We start from the raw sequence: 15,140 nt of genomic DNA on the forward strand, positions 1-15,140 counted from the left end.
TTATCATATTTGGTCTCTAATTTTTTATTGCTATTTATTTTTATCTTAGATAATTTTTGTAATTTTATCATATTTTAATATTTTTTATTTTTCAAATTTTATCTTTATTATTTTAAATATTTATAAAATTTTATTTTTTTAATTTCATCCTTTAACTTTTTTATATGTAAGATTTGATCTTTATTATTTTAACAAATTTAAAAAATATACTTATTTTTTATAATATAGTCAAACACTAAAAAAAAATTCTAATTTATTTTTTATAGCATTATCTAACATAAATAAATAATTTATTTAAAAAAAAATACTTTCCACCAAATAAACAAACTCAACTAAAATTATTTAAGGTGCAATAAAATCAACTACAATCATTTATAGATGCACCTGTCAATCACCGAAATATCTTTTCATGAGATTAATCACAGAGAAGCTGATGAATAATATTAATATTTTCACAATGAAATGATAATATCGTTTTAACATCGAATCTGCTACTTTTGTTTAGCCATGACCACATTTACACTTGTGATCGTGAAGTTACAATGGTATCTATCCCAAAACAAGCTGTTCAGAATTTGTATTTGTTTCCCTCATCAGTTTGATTAATTCTGCAAAGAACGGGAGAAAATCACAATCAATCAGAACCATTGAATTGTGGGCTCCATATGCTTAGAATTTCTCTTTCAATGAACAACAAGTAAGAAGTTCCTCGCTGATAAAAAAAAAAAAAAAAAATCCAATCACGGAATCCACTTCCCTTCTTTCTTTCTTTCTTTTTTTAAAAAAATAAAAGGAAACATGGATCCAATAGTAATCTTTAAATCCTTGAAGATTTTATTTGATTATAATATGAAATGTGATGGTTCAAAATTAATTGGGTTTAATATGGTTTGGTTTTTAGAATAGAAACTAATTTAAATTAGTTTCATTTAATTTTTTTAATTTGATTTGATTTTGACTTGATTTTTTCTTGTTTTTCTTGGTTTTTTCTTGATTTTTCTAGTTTGGATTTAATTTAATTTTTTTAATTTTAATTTATTTTTTTATAGTTTAATTTTTTCTATTATTTTTTTATATTTTTCGATTTAATTAATTTTTTAATTTTTTAATGTTGAATAACCTTTCGCAAATCTCTCTTTAACGTTGTTGATGTGTGTGTGTCTATATATATATATAGACCTCCTCCTGATGGACCCCCGCATGCATTAAAAAATAATAAGCAGCACATCAGTAATAGTGTTACCTTTTTTTCCCCTAACTATTACAGTAATAATATTTAGCTATTCCCACACTGCATCTTGTTGCAATACACTCTAATTATTGATACCAGTGATCCTCTACTAATACAACTGAACAAGATGATGGTCCTTCATTGTTTGTATTAACAGGGTATAAACAGAGAAGCGTATTACTTTTTTCTTTATTTTTAATTTTATTGATTGTAAATGGGTTATTATATTTTTTTATGAAATTATTAAAATATTAAATAAATATTTTAGTGCTTAGTTGATGCATAATTTTTATAAATATTTATTTTTATTATTATATTATTAAATAAAAAATAATTTAAAAAACAAAACTTTTAAATTCAGTTGAACCATGATGCAGACAGCGGCTCATACAAGTTAAACTGCGAGATCTAAGTTGATAGAATATATTATGTTTTAATATTAAAAAATAATTTTTAAATTTTTAAAATCAAAACATATTTTTAATGGTACACCTATAATCAATCACCATGTGGATTGTTTTTAAACACGAGCTAGACAAAGGACCGAGGTTGAAAAGATTTCAAAGTTATCTTATTATATTGTGTTTAATAATAATATCAAATAGTTTTTTTATTTAATTCTATCTATCAGTTTTTTTAATTGAATCATTTTTTTTTTATCAATTTTTTTCTTTAATATATGATTGTTTTTGAATTGGTATTCATAATTTGTTTCAGTTTTTTTCTATGAAATTATTATAATCTCAAATAAACATCCTTATCTTTGGTTGATGATCAATTTTGCGACCTCTATTTTTTTATCATATTATTAAGTAAAAAATATTTTTTAAAAAAATACAATTATTAAATACAGTGAATTTTATGATCTAAAATACGTGATTAACAAATTAAATCATAAAGCCTAAGTTGATCTAATAAATTGTTATTTTAATATTAAAAAATATCATCTTGAGTTTTTTTTTAAAACCAAACCATACTTTTATCATGTTATTAAAATTATTTTTGAACTTGTCAAGTTATAATTTTTACACAATTTAATTAAAAATTCAAGCTACATAATAAATTGAATTGGGAGTTTTTAACATTTACCAACTACAACTATATTTTGTTTTATAACAAGGCCAAAATATTCCCATAATCTGAATATTTTATTCAAGTTTATTTATTTATTTTTAATCCAATGAAGCGTGTAATAGGAAACTAGTATATTCTATAGCCTTTTTAAATCGTCCATGAAATGGTTTGGTCAAGGAAAATTTTGCCCCATTCCTATAAAACAAGACAAGGACCCAATTACTTGCTTCTTACATGACCCAACACGCACACGATTTTGTTTTGTTAGAATTCTTTAATTACTCAAGCAGGTGGGCAATAACATCGCAGGAAATACAAGCCATAGCTGTATATTGATACGTATGAGCTGTCCTCCATCATCAATGAAAGATAGGATTCAGTGGAATTTCTGGTTTGCGGGGATATCTCTTCAAGAACTAATTAAGACACAGTGGATAAGGATCGCAGCGCCTGTGCTGAGAGCAATCAACCATTGGAACAAATAAGGAAATGAATTGTACATCCATATTCGATACAAGTCAACGTTCCCTTGTCGGTGGAAAATTTGCCATAGATGCACTGATTTCATTGCAAGGTTTTCTAAATTCTGGTTTCGGTTAAAGAGTATGTTTGAAATGGGGTGTAAATTATATTTTTTTAAAATAATTTTTTTTAATATTTTTAAATTATTTTAATATATTGATATTAAAAATATTTTTTAAAAAATAAATAAAATTTTATTTTAATATATTTTTAAATAAAAAATATTTTAAATCATTACTACTATCACAGTTTCAAATAGACATCATGTATGCAGTCCAGGAATCAAGGCTGCTTCTTGTCCTAAACTATGGGGTCTGAAAAACTTCTAAGCTATTGTCATGGCTGATTGGAGACAATCTAGTGGCTTTCAACAGTTGATGTGGTTGGAATACCCGCAAAGCAAATCTCTCTAGGAAGCCAGATGGCCCTCCAATATATATATATATGCAACACAAATACTAGAAGGTAAAATGCAATATAAGTTAGAAGAAGAAGAAAGTATGTATCCCCATAAATCCTACTTATTTATACAGTTACACGTTTTGTCTTGTAATATGATAAGAGAGCTAAAGCTGTCTATTTTCATTAGCTGAAAAAAAAAAACATGGGTATAGAACACTTATGGATTCAATTGTCTGTTAAATTTAAAATCATACAAGCAAGTGAGTGAGGTGTTAGACACAACTTATTTGATTATATTTAAATTTAATTACTAATTAAACTTAAGATAAAATAAACCTAAATAAATATTTAAATTAAAAGTGTAGCATATTAGATGAACCATCGTGCTCTTTAACATAATTTTACTTTTAAAATAATTACATGAATTATTCATATTTGAGATAATAATTTTTTTATATTTATAGATATATAAAATTTTTTTTAAAGGACCTAACATATTTATTATCTCATTAATAATATATAAATAATATTTATCCATTATTAATGTCATTGAAAGTAAAGTTCTTTTTTTTTCTGAAAACGATAATGTTCAAGAGATATAAATACCTCATGAATCATCTAGATAAAAAATTAAGAACCTTTATATTTATTTTAGAGTATTAATTATCCTAAAATACAATAACAAACGTCACTTGTTTTTTGAATTTAAAGCTATTTTAAGTATATCTTATATTTTCTATATTATCAAAGAATTTTTAGTTATTTTAGAATATTAAGACTGTTTTTATAGTTACTTGAAGCTTTATTATTACTTTGATGTTTCTTGAGTGAGGATAAAAAAAAAGTTATTTATTTAAATTTCTTAATTAACCACTCTCCGAAAACTAAATAACCAATTTTATAAATATTTTAGGTTGTGAGACATCATTGCTAAGTTGCAAGTCATGTCCTTTGGGAAACAAATGTAGAGGTAAAAATATTAAAATATTATTTCCTTCATCTTTTTAAAAATTTATTATATTTTAACTTTATAAACATATGGGCGTGTTTCATATTTCAATAGTTTATTCACTTTTCTAAAATATTTTTTTTCAATTGATTTTTTTGCAAATGAAGATATAGTACAAAGTACAAAACTTAATATTTTAATAAAATAGCTACTTCAAAACAAAAAAAAAATTGTAAATAAGGGAGTAATACACTTTCACTAATCCAGAATTTCATCTTTCCTTGGAAGTTTTTTTTTTCCCCCACCTGTGCAGCTGTTCTATCTCTATCTCGCTCTGTGTGTGTGTGTGTGTTAGGTCATAAAAATTGTAGTATTATCCATCAACACAAGCAGCTAAAGGGGTCACGCATGTATATATGTATTATGTGTTCCTGTATAATTTTTTTCAATAATAATAGCAGTTATTTAAAATTTAATAATAATAATAATAATTCTTTTATTACTCAAGCAGGTGGGCAATAACATCACAGGAGATACAAGCCATAGCTGTATATTGATACGTATGAGCTGTCCTCCATCATCAATGAAAGATAGGATTCAGTGGAATTTCTGGTTTCCCTGGATATCTCTTCAAGAACTAATTAAGACACAGTGGATAAGGATCGCAGCGCCTGTGCTGAGAGCAATCAACCATTTTAACAAATAAGGAAATGGATTTTACATCCATATTCGATACAAGTCAACGTTCCCTTGTCGGTGGAAAATTTGCCATAGATGCACTGATTTCATTGCAAGGTTTTCTAAATTCTGGTTTCGGTTAAAGAGTATGTTTGAAATGGGGTGTAAATTATATTTTTTAAAATTTTTAATTTTTTAATTTTAAATAATTTTTATTAATATTTTTAAATTATTTTAATATGATGATATTAAAAATATTTTAAAAATAAATAAATAAAATTTTATTTTAATATATCTTTAAATAAAAAATATTTTAAATCATTACTACTATCATGCTATCACAATTTCAAATAGACATCATGTATGCAGTCCAGGAATCAAGGCTGCTTCTTGTCCTAAATTGATGGGGTCTGAAAAACTTCTAAGCTATTGTCATGGCTGATTGGAGACAATCTGGTGGCTTTCAACAGTTGATGTGGTTGGAATACCCGCAAAGCAAATCTCTCTAGGAAGCCAGATGGCCCTCCAATAATAATTAATCCAATGCATGAAATAGGGAATTTTACTTCTAGAATAATTATATGAGTCATTCATATTTGAGATAAATATAATATAAGTTAGAAGAAGAAGAAAGTATATATCCCCGTAAATCCTACTTATTTATACAGTTACACGTTTTGTCTTGTCATATTATAAAAGAGCTAAAGCTGTCTATTTTCATTAGCTGGAAAAAAAAAAAAAATGGGTATAGAACACTTATGGATTCAATTGTCTGTTAAATTTAAAATCATATAAGTGAGTGAGGTGTTAGACACAATTTATTTGATTCACGAATCTAAGATAATATAAGTTTAATAAGATATTTGATACAACATATTTAAATTCAATTATTAGCTAAATCTAAAATAAAATGAGCATAACTAAACATCTAAATTAAGTGTGGCATATTAGATGAATTATCATGCTCTTTTAACATAGGTCAAGTTACATCTCATGTCTTGAGTAGTCAAGATAAAAAATATCGCTTCTAGAATAATTATATAAATTATTTATATTTAAGATAATAATGTTTTTTATATTTATATATATATATATAAATTTTCTTAAAGAATTTATCATATTTATTATCTCTAATAATATGTAAATGATATTTATCTATTATTAATGTCATTGAAAGCAAAGTTCTTCCGTTCTTTTAAAATGATAATGTTTAAAAATATAAATACCTCGTGAATCATCTAGATAAAAGATTGAGAATCTTTATATTTATTTTAGAATATTAATCATCCTAAAATACAAGAACAAATATCACTTGTTTTTTGAATTTAAAGCTATTTTAAGTTATATTTTATATTTTTTATAAAGTTATTGATTTTATTATCAAAAAATCTTTAAGTTATTTCATAATATTAAGACTATTTTTATAGTTACTTGAAGCTTTATTATTACTTAGATGTTTCTTGAGTGAGGGTAAAAAAAAGTTATTTATTTAAATTTCTTAATTAACCACTCTCCGAAAACTAAATAACCAATTTTATAAATATTTTAGGTTGTGAGACATCATTGCTAAGTTGCAAGTCATGTCCTTTGAGAAAAAAATGTATAGGTAAAAATATTAAAATATTATTTCCTTCATCTTTTTAAAAATTTATTATATTTTAACTTTATAAACATATTAGGGCATGTTTCATATTTCAATAGTTTATTCACTTTTCTAAAATATTTTTTTTCAATTGATTTTTTTTGTAAATGAAGATATCCTACAAAGTACAAAAATTAATATTTTAATAAAATAGTTACTTCAAAAAAAAAATTGTAAATAAGGGAGTAATACACTTTCACTAATCCAGAATTTCATCTTTCCTTGAAGTTTTTTTTCCCCCCACCTGTGCAGCTGTTCTATCTCTATCTCGCTCTGTATGTGTGTGTGTTAGGTCATAAAAATTGTAGTATTATCCATCGACACAAGCAGCTAAAGGGGTCACGCATGTATATATGTATTCTTTCTTGATATACTTTTGTTCACATTCATTGGTTCTAAATATTTCTGGTAAGCTCTTGGCGGTGCAAAGGTGGGTGGTGATTGAGCTTTTAAATCTTACATAAACTCTGTTCCAAAGAAAAATATATATAACAGTAGTTATTTGGAAATATATCTAGGTCATCAAAATTGTAGCTACTTGAACTTATTGGACCAATCATGAGCCTTAACAGCAGCTAAGGGGGTCACGCATGTCTGTATCTATCCTTTCTTGGCATACTTTATTTCACGTTCAATGGCGGTGCAAAGGTGGCTTGTGATTGAGCTTTTATATATACCTTCTGTTGCAAGTGGACCAGAGATCAGAAAGTGCGAGCCCCCACCACTGCAACTTTCACTATGCTTTTCCTTTTGTCATATATATATATATATATATATATATGCATGTATGTATATGCTGTAATTAAGCTTATCTTTTAATTTCATAAATAATTGGCTGCTGACAATGGCAAGATCAAGACTCACCTTTTATTTTCATAAACAATTGGTTTCTGACAATGGCAGGACTAAGACTATTTTGCCTACTGCACGTATAAAATTTAAATTTATTTTGGGTGCTAGCGCAGTTGATAATCTGAGGTTATTTTGGGTTACGTGGCATGAGATGTTCAAGGATAGTTGAGTTTTAATGAGTTTTAAGTATCACTTGTAAGCTTCCGCGAGAGCCTACGCATCACATGGTGCAGGGGGTGTGCCCAATCCCCATATAACAGTATAAGTACCATGTGTTCCTGTATAATTTTTTTCAATAATAATAACAGTTATTTAAAATTTATTATTATTAATAATAATAATACTAATGTAATAATAATTTTTAATTTTATTTTTCAAATTAAATTTATGGTTGTTTTTCAATATTAAGAATAATTTTTTTCTAATTTAGTGATTATTTAATTAATCATATTAATTATTATAAAATAATATTATTCATAACACAAAAGATAATATTTTTAATATTAATATTTTTGATTGTAGTAAAAATAATAATATTTATTACCCAAATAATACTATTTTTAATTCCAAGAATATTGAAAATGCACATAATAATATTTTTTTATATTAAAAATCTCAATTCTTATAAAAATAAAAATACTATAAAAGAAATAATAATATCTTGGATATAAATATGTTGAATTATAAGCGCCACACGTGCGCAGGGGTTTGCCCAACCCCTAAGCAGGCACCCTAGCACCCCAACACTACGTGCATGTAGGTGTGAGCCCAACATTGAGGTAGCAGCTCAAGCATCACGTATACGCTTTGTCTACCATTATACAGGCAGAAAGTCTAAGCGTTATATGTGCGCACCACTAAGGTAGCAGCCCAAGCGCCATGTATGTGTTATGGGTGCCCAATCCCCGTACAAGCAGCCTAAGCGCCACGTGTGCGTAGCTCCAAAGGGCGCACCTTTAGTCTGGCGCTTGTGGCCTACTGGCTGCAGCTTCACACATACCCTACCAATCAGTGAAGTCCACAATGCATCGTACCCTCGCTACAGTGCAAAACAATGCAATCCATATTAAACAATATTCTGCTCTACAGTGAAACACTGATCAATTTTAATTATAGTGTGTGTGTGTGTGTGACCCTCAAAATGATATTGCAATTACGATGATGATGATACATATTTATAATGTGATTGCTTACTAGTTAGGATGTTAATAAATAGATGTTTTACGCTATACACAGATAAGGTAAAAAAGATTCAAGTAAAAAAAATATTAAGATGGTGTTAGTGTTTTTAAGAAAAGTAAAAAAAAAAAAATATGAGATCCATATTATTGATTTAAATGGATTCAATAAAATTTGTTAATTTAATAATATAAATTTTAAAAAAAGATATTTTAAATAACATGAACAAAAAAAAGCAATAATTAATTATACTTGAAAGGAGAATAAAGAAAAGAATGTCTAAGAAGACTTTTGATCGCTCCATTGTGGACATTGTTTAACCACTAAAAAATGCTTAGTAAGACGATTAAAACATCGTTGCAAAAGTGTTGCGATGTCATGGTCGATCCCACGAGTAAGGTTCAAGTTAAATTTTTATGCTAGATGATATGCAATTTAGGGGTGTTTGGACGTTATATGGGCTAAAGCAAAAGAAAACAGAAAACTATGAAATGAAATTTAATAACATCAAAAAATTATCAAGAGAACAAACTTTGATCGCAAACATATATCTACCTACAAAAATCAAAACTGATTATGGAAACAAAACATCAACTTATATTCTGAATATTTATCTCTTTTTAAAATTGGTAAGTTAACAGATTCGTTGTATAACTAAACCTAATAATCAAACAACCACAATGTCCGCAATAGTAATTTAACTCAATGACAGCTTTAGAAACTAGATAAGTTGATTAATCAAAAAAACATAATTGTTCAAAGTTTATATTTAATTTAATTTAATGTTCTTCCTAAGATTAATAATGTAGATTTACCATAATTATTAAACTTAGTTGGTTCACAAATTCATATACCACAACTCTGGTTTTGATATCAAACTTAACAATAGATTGTCTACAATAATAACTTAGAATCCATTCTAGCAATTAAAATAAATAATCATAGGAGAACAAACATATTTATCATATAGAATGAAAAGAAAAGGTAAAATAAATCTCACAGTTCTTAAAATCCAAAGGTTCTCATATCCTAGCAACCAAGAAAATGAGTTTAGACCTGCATGTTTGTTTAACAACTAATCAAAAAGAAGGAGGAATGCATGATTTTGGGTTTCTTAGAGGAAGGGGGTGTTTTTTCCTCTTGGCTGGCTGTCCCCCTTTTCTTCTCTCATTCTTTTTATATCCTAGAAAATCCTAATCTCTATTTTACAAAATGGTCCTCTCTTAAGTAGACTGTTTATATTTAAGTATTTTAATAACTATTTTCCTAAAAATAAAGACATAGCCTTGCATGAAATCTTCAAGCTTTAATTTACAGGAGCTAAAATGCTGAAATAAAAACTTGAATATCGTTTTAGATGCTTCAGAATGTAATTTGAACAAGTTTCTTCACGAAACCTGTTTGTCGGTAGAATTCAGTTGTCATTTTTAAAAATCATATCTCTCTCATATGATATTTTTTTGGCTGAAATTTGGAGAGTTTATAGGCCTTTGAGTCAGGAATCTAAAAACATTGAATTGCATCAATTGGACTTCTGTAGCTCCAGATATTCAAATCAGAATGACTGAAGGTCAACACTGACAAATTGCGAGATTTGACTTTGAAAGCTGCGATTTACATGCTCTTTCTTACTTTATTTTCTTGCCTTAGATGTCCAAAAAGGTATGGATGTTATATTTTTAAAACCACTAGAATCACTTCATTTTGACCTCTAGAGCTCACGCTTTGCACAAAACATTGACTGAAGGTCAAATATGTCAATTACTTTCAATTTACTTCTCTGCATCTTTCATCCAAAAATATCTTCAAAACATAAAACAAAAAATATCAAGAAATTTTATATATAAAATATAGGCAAAAAACTAGTTAAATATGGGTGAAACTATCAAATAATATGGTTATATTATAAAGGCTTCATATTGACACCAAAAGAGGCTGCAAATGCCATTATAGTATTGATTTAAAAGCAAACTAATCAAAATATCATAATATGAACATTTCATTCTTATATTTAATAGATTAATTAAATTTTTTTTAAAAATAAAAGTAAAAAAAGAGTCTAATCTCCAATTAAATAAATACAGAAGAAAGAAACTGAAAAAACATGAGGTTAAAACGAAAAAAATAAAGCAAACCATGGTGAATTTCTTAAACCTAAATCAATCTTTAAAACTTACAGCCTATGAAATTCTAGAATTTTTCTCAATTAAAAAGCATAATTTCTAACAAATTAAAAGTGAAGCATGAATTAAAAAAAAATCTCAATTTAAAAAAAAAACTATGAAGGTAAAAAAATTAACACTTAAAATAATAAGGATCAAATTGGATGAAAAAGCTTAAAAAGGATGAAATTGCAAGAAAAATCTCTTAAGAATCATCTCAAATAAAATAAGTATCAATTAAAAGAATGGAGATCAAATTTGAAAGATTGTAAAAAAATTAAAGGATGGTGTAATTGAAAAATAAAAATTAATTTCATAAATCATATCAAATAAAATAAATAGTGATCAAAATACTAGAGATTGAATATAAAAAAATAAGAAAGTTAAAGATTGATTTTAGTTTTTGCATGGCTAACATGAAAATCGAGAAGGAGAGAGGGAAAAAAAAGGATTGCATAAGCCAAACCAGACATCCACTTGGAACATACATTGTACTTGGATGGAGGGGAAGTCAAGACAAATTGAACGTTGCCTTGAAAGTAATTGCATGACCACTATATGACGTTCAATATTTCATCCAAAAGGTGTGGGACAATTGACTTTCCAACGTGTATGCATTGCAAGTGCTAGACAATTTGTTTTTTAATAATATCTATATTGAGTCGATTGCCAAATAACAGCTCTTACAACCAAGTTATTACAAAACAAAAAACAAAATGAAAAGACATAAATTCCCATAGACCAAAAAAATAAAAAATTTAACTTCAAAGGAAAATGCATCATTTTATTATTTAAAAAATTGAAAAAACCTATAAAGCCCATAAAGTTAGGTTTAGAAAATTTTGTTTTCAAGGGAGATGAAATAATTTTACTATGTTAAATAAATGTGTAAATACCTTTTTTCCCCAGTCCAATTAGTAATGACTTTTTTACCATTAAAAAAGACAATTCTACCCCTCATACAAGGCTTAATAATTTTAGAGCGAATAGCAAAACGATCACTTTACTATTGTTAGTGATTAGTACTTAAAAGTGTATTTTTATCATGGTTTTATATCATCATTTTGCACTTGAAGTATCAATAACTCCTAAACTAAAATATGTTTTATAATAATGTATCTAATAATATAAGATACCTATAATTTATGGTAAATGTCTATTTTTAATGCAGGCCTATCACATAAATGAAAGGATTGATTGATGACTTGAAGAACTTAAATTGCAAGGATAAAGAGATGGCCAAACTTAGAAAAGAGATGTCGGTGCAATCCAAACCGGAACACTATTCGGTAATTGGGTCATATCTAGAGCTACAGATCTCAGATTTAGGTCCAATTTATATGGATGGAAAGGTAAGACATAGGCCTACAACTTTCATATGGAGCCCAAGATCTAAAAAGGCCATTATCAAGTCCAAATTGTAGCAACAACAAAGAAGCCCGAATCTGTCTTCCAGCCCGAGCACTGTTCGGTATTTTGGCCATGTGAGGAGTTATTATTCTCACAGTGGCACCATTCCAGCTCCTTCTCAAAAATAATTTGTTACTCTTGAAATTACATATGAATTATTAGGCCACTGAATTTTTAAGGCTATATATATATTTATTTTGGTGCTATTCAACTAATTTTATCTTTATCATGATCATAAATAAATAAATAATTTAGACTAAAATTTATTAATGTAATAGTATTCGCCTTGCGGCAGTAGGACCCAATAACAATAATGCTTTCTGCTAGGTCATCAAATCTAATAATGTGAACCAATAGCCATTTTTTCAGGTAGCTTTTCTATTTAGTGTAAAAAAAAAAAAACAATTTTCTATCTGCACAGTGGACTTCCATTTATTCGCTCATGTCATGCAAATTCCCTACGCTTCTGTGAAATAAAAATTCCCTACTTTTCATTTAGAGACGACTTGCAAGTTTTAGAAAATCCTAACTACTTACAGAAGCAAAGCGATTTAGGTTGAAAGTAACAACTATTTTTTAAAATTTATTTTTAATTATATTAACATATTAAAAAAAATATAAAAACTTAAGAATATTACTTGAATTTAAATAAAAATTTAATAATTTCAAAAGCATAGCCTAACTACAGTTTCAAACTCCTCTTAAAACAATGTGCTAGACATTTGATTCATGTTTCACCGTGAATTAGATATTCTTTTCCTCAATAAAAAAATATATATATATAAATTTTTTCAACAGGTTTCCATGTTTAAAAAAATTCTAATGTAAATAAAATTATATATATATAATTAAATAAATTAAGAACTATGTATGTTAATAAGTGAAAAAATAAACCATAAATGATGTCTAAAAAATAAAAAAAATCAAGAAACAGTTGTAGACTAAGATATTTAATTTCATAAGATGTGACATTTACATAATTGTGTTGACTAAATTTTTTAATTAAAGTAATTTTTTATTCAATTAAACGATAATAAAAATAGACACACATTAAATTAATTGAATAAAATAAAAGAAAAAAATAATATGCAAAGCTACACGTATTATAAATATTTTTTGAAAATACTTTTTTATTTTATAGTAGGACCCAATATTATTAGGTGCTATGAGCAGCAAGACCCAGCACTATTGGGTCTTGCTATATAGAAGAGAAGGAAATCAGCGTTGGGCCCTCCTGCAACCAAGATTCAGCAGTATTGGTCGAGTCTATTTCATTCAAAATTCAAGCATACAATGGACCTAGAGTAAACTGGTCAACTTGCCGGGTCAACCCAAAACTTGGTTGGTCCAAAACATCTGGTAAAGACCTTTTTTTTCTTGTGAATGTGTTTTTTCTCTTACCTAGAGACTTTTTTTTCATATTTTTTAGTTAGTTACTAACTCATTTCAAGATTTATTATATAAATACTAAAAAAATATTTTATTTTTTTAATATGGGATTTGAAACCCATTAATATATATATATTCTATGTTCACCAGAAAAAAATTATATTTTTTCAATGTGAGATAATAAACTTTTTGGTTTAAATACTTCAACTTAGAAGAATAAGATAATATTTTTCTAATATGGAATAAAAAAACCTTTTCAAATAATTTTTTAAACTTAATTGTTTATAATATTTATAGTTTAAATCCACATGGATTGTTTTTTAATTTTTCATATAAAATAATAAAATATCAAATATTTTTTAAAAATTTTTCTAGGTGACCTAGGGCCTTGATCAGGTCTGTTTTGTTCAAAATCCGAGTTTGCAATTAGCCCGAAGTAAACCAGTTGACCCACCAAATCAACCTGAAACACGAGTGACTCGACAAAAACCTAGTAGAGTCCTTTTTTTTTCAAATATATTTTTTCTCGTACTTAGACTCGTTTTTTTTCTTCATATTTTTAGTTGGTTACTAACTCATTTCAAAATTTATTATATAAATACTTGAAGAATGTGTTATTTTTTCAATGCGGAATTTGGAACCTTTTAATATATATACTCTATATTCATAAGAGAAAAGTTTTGTTTCTACAATGTGAGATAAAAAACCTTTTTGATTTAAATATTTCAACTTAGAAAAATAAGATTGTATCTTTATAATATGAGATAAAAAACATTTTGAAATAATCTTTTAAACTTAATTGTTTAGAACATGTATAGCCTACATCCATATAAATTGTTTTTTAATTTTTTTCATATAAAAAATTAAAATCTTAAATATTTTTTTAATTTTTTCAGGTTGACTTGATCAACTCATGTTACACGGGACCCGGTTTCTTAGTCGAGTCAACCCTTAGGCCGGTTTTAATAACTATGATAGCCATAAAAATATAACTTTTAAGAATGTAATCGAAAAGAACTAAAGCTATGTTAATGGTTCAAAAACTAAAAAGTAAAAAAATAGACCAAACATCATTTTTTTTTATCTTGTTCAAGGCCTCTTTTAAAAAAATATTGATTTTTTTGTTATGTGTTTAATTTCCAGAGTGGTTTTTCTGGTACATCTATATTTTATTTTTATCTTTTATATAAATAAACTATGTTTTTAAAAATAAAAAATATTTATTTTTAGATGATATTTTTAATATAAGCAGCCTTACATGTTATTCTTTTTCTTGTTTTATTTTATTCAATCAATTTAATATTTTATTTTTTAAGATTCAATATCTTGATCCATATTTCTCATCGGTTTTTCAAGTTTTGCTTTTAGGTATCCTTAATAATTTTTTAATGCACATAATTCTTAATTCATTTCATTTGATTATATATATATGATATATTTTTTAATTTATTATATTTTTTGAACTACTATCTTAAACAAATTTATATAAATAACTATTTTTAAAAAATAAAAATACTTAACCCGTGATGAATGGCAAGTAAGATAGCCAATAAGTATTAAACCACGTTGCCATTCATATCCTCGCTAATGATAGCAATCTCCGGATTTCAGAGTCTAAAGTTTGACCAGAATGCCTCCTCTTTTAAGGTG

The sequence above is a fragment of the Populus euphratica genome, unplaced genomic scaffold, assembly GCF_000495115.2.
Source record: "Populus euphratica unplaced genomic scaffold, PopEup_1.0 scaffold131.1, whole genome shotgun sequence".
NCBI classification, from domain to species: Eukaryota; Viridiplantae; Streptophyta; class Magnoliopsida; order Malpighiales; family Salicaceae; genus Populus; species Populus euphratica.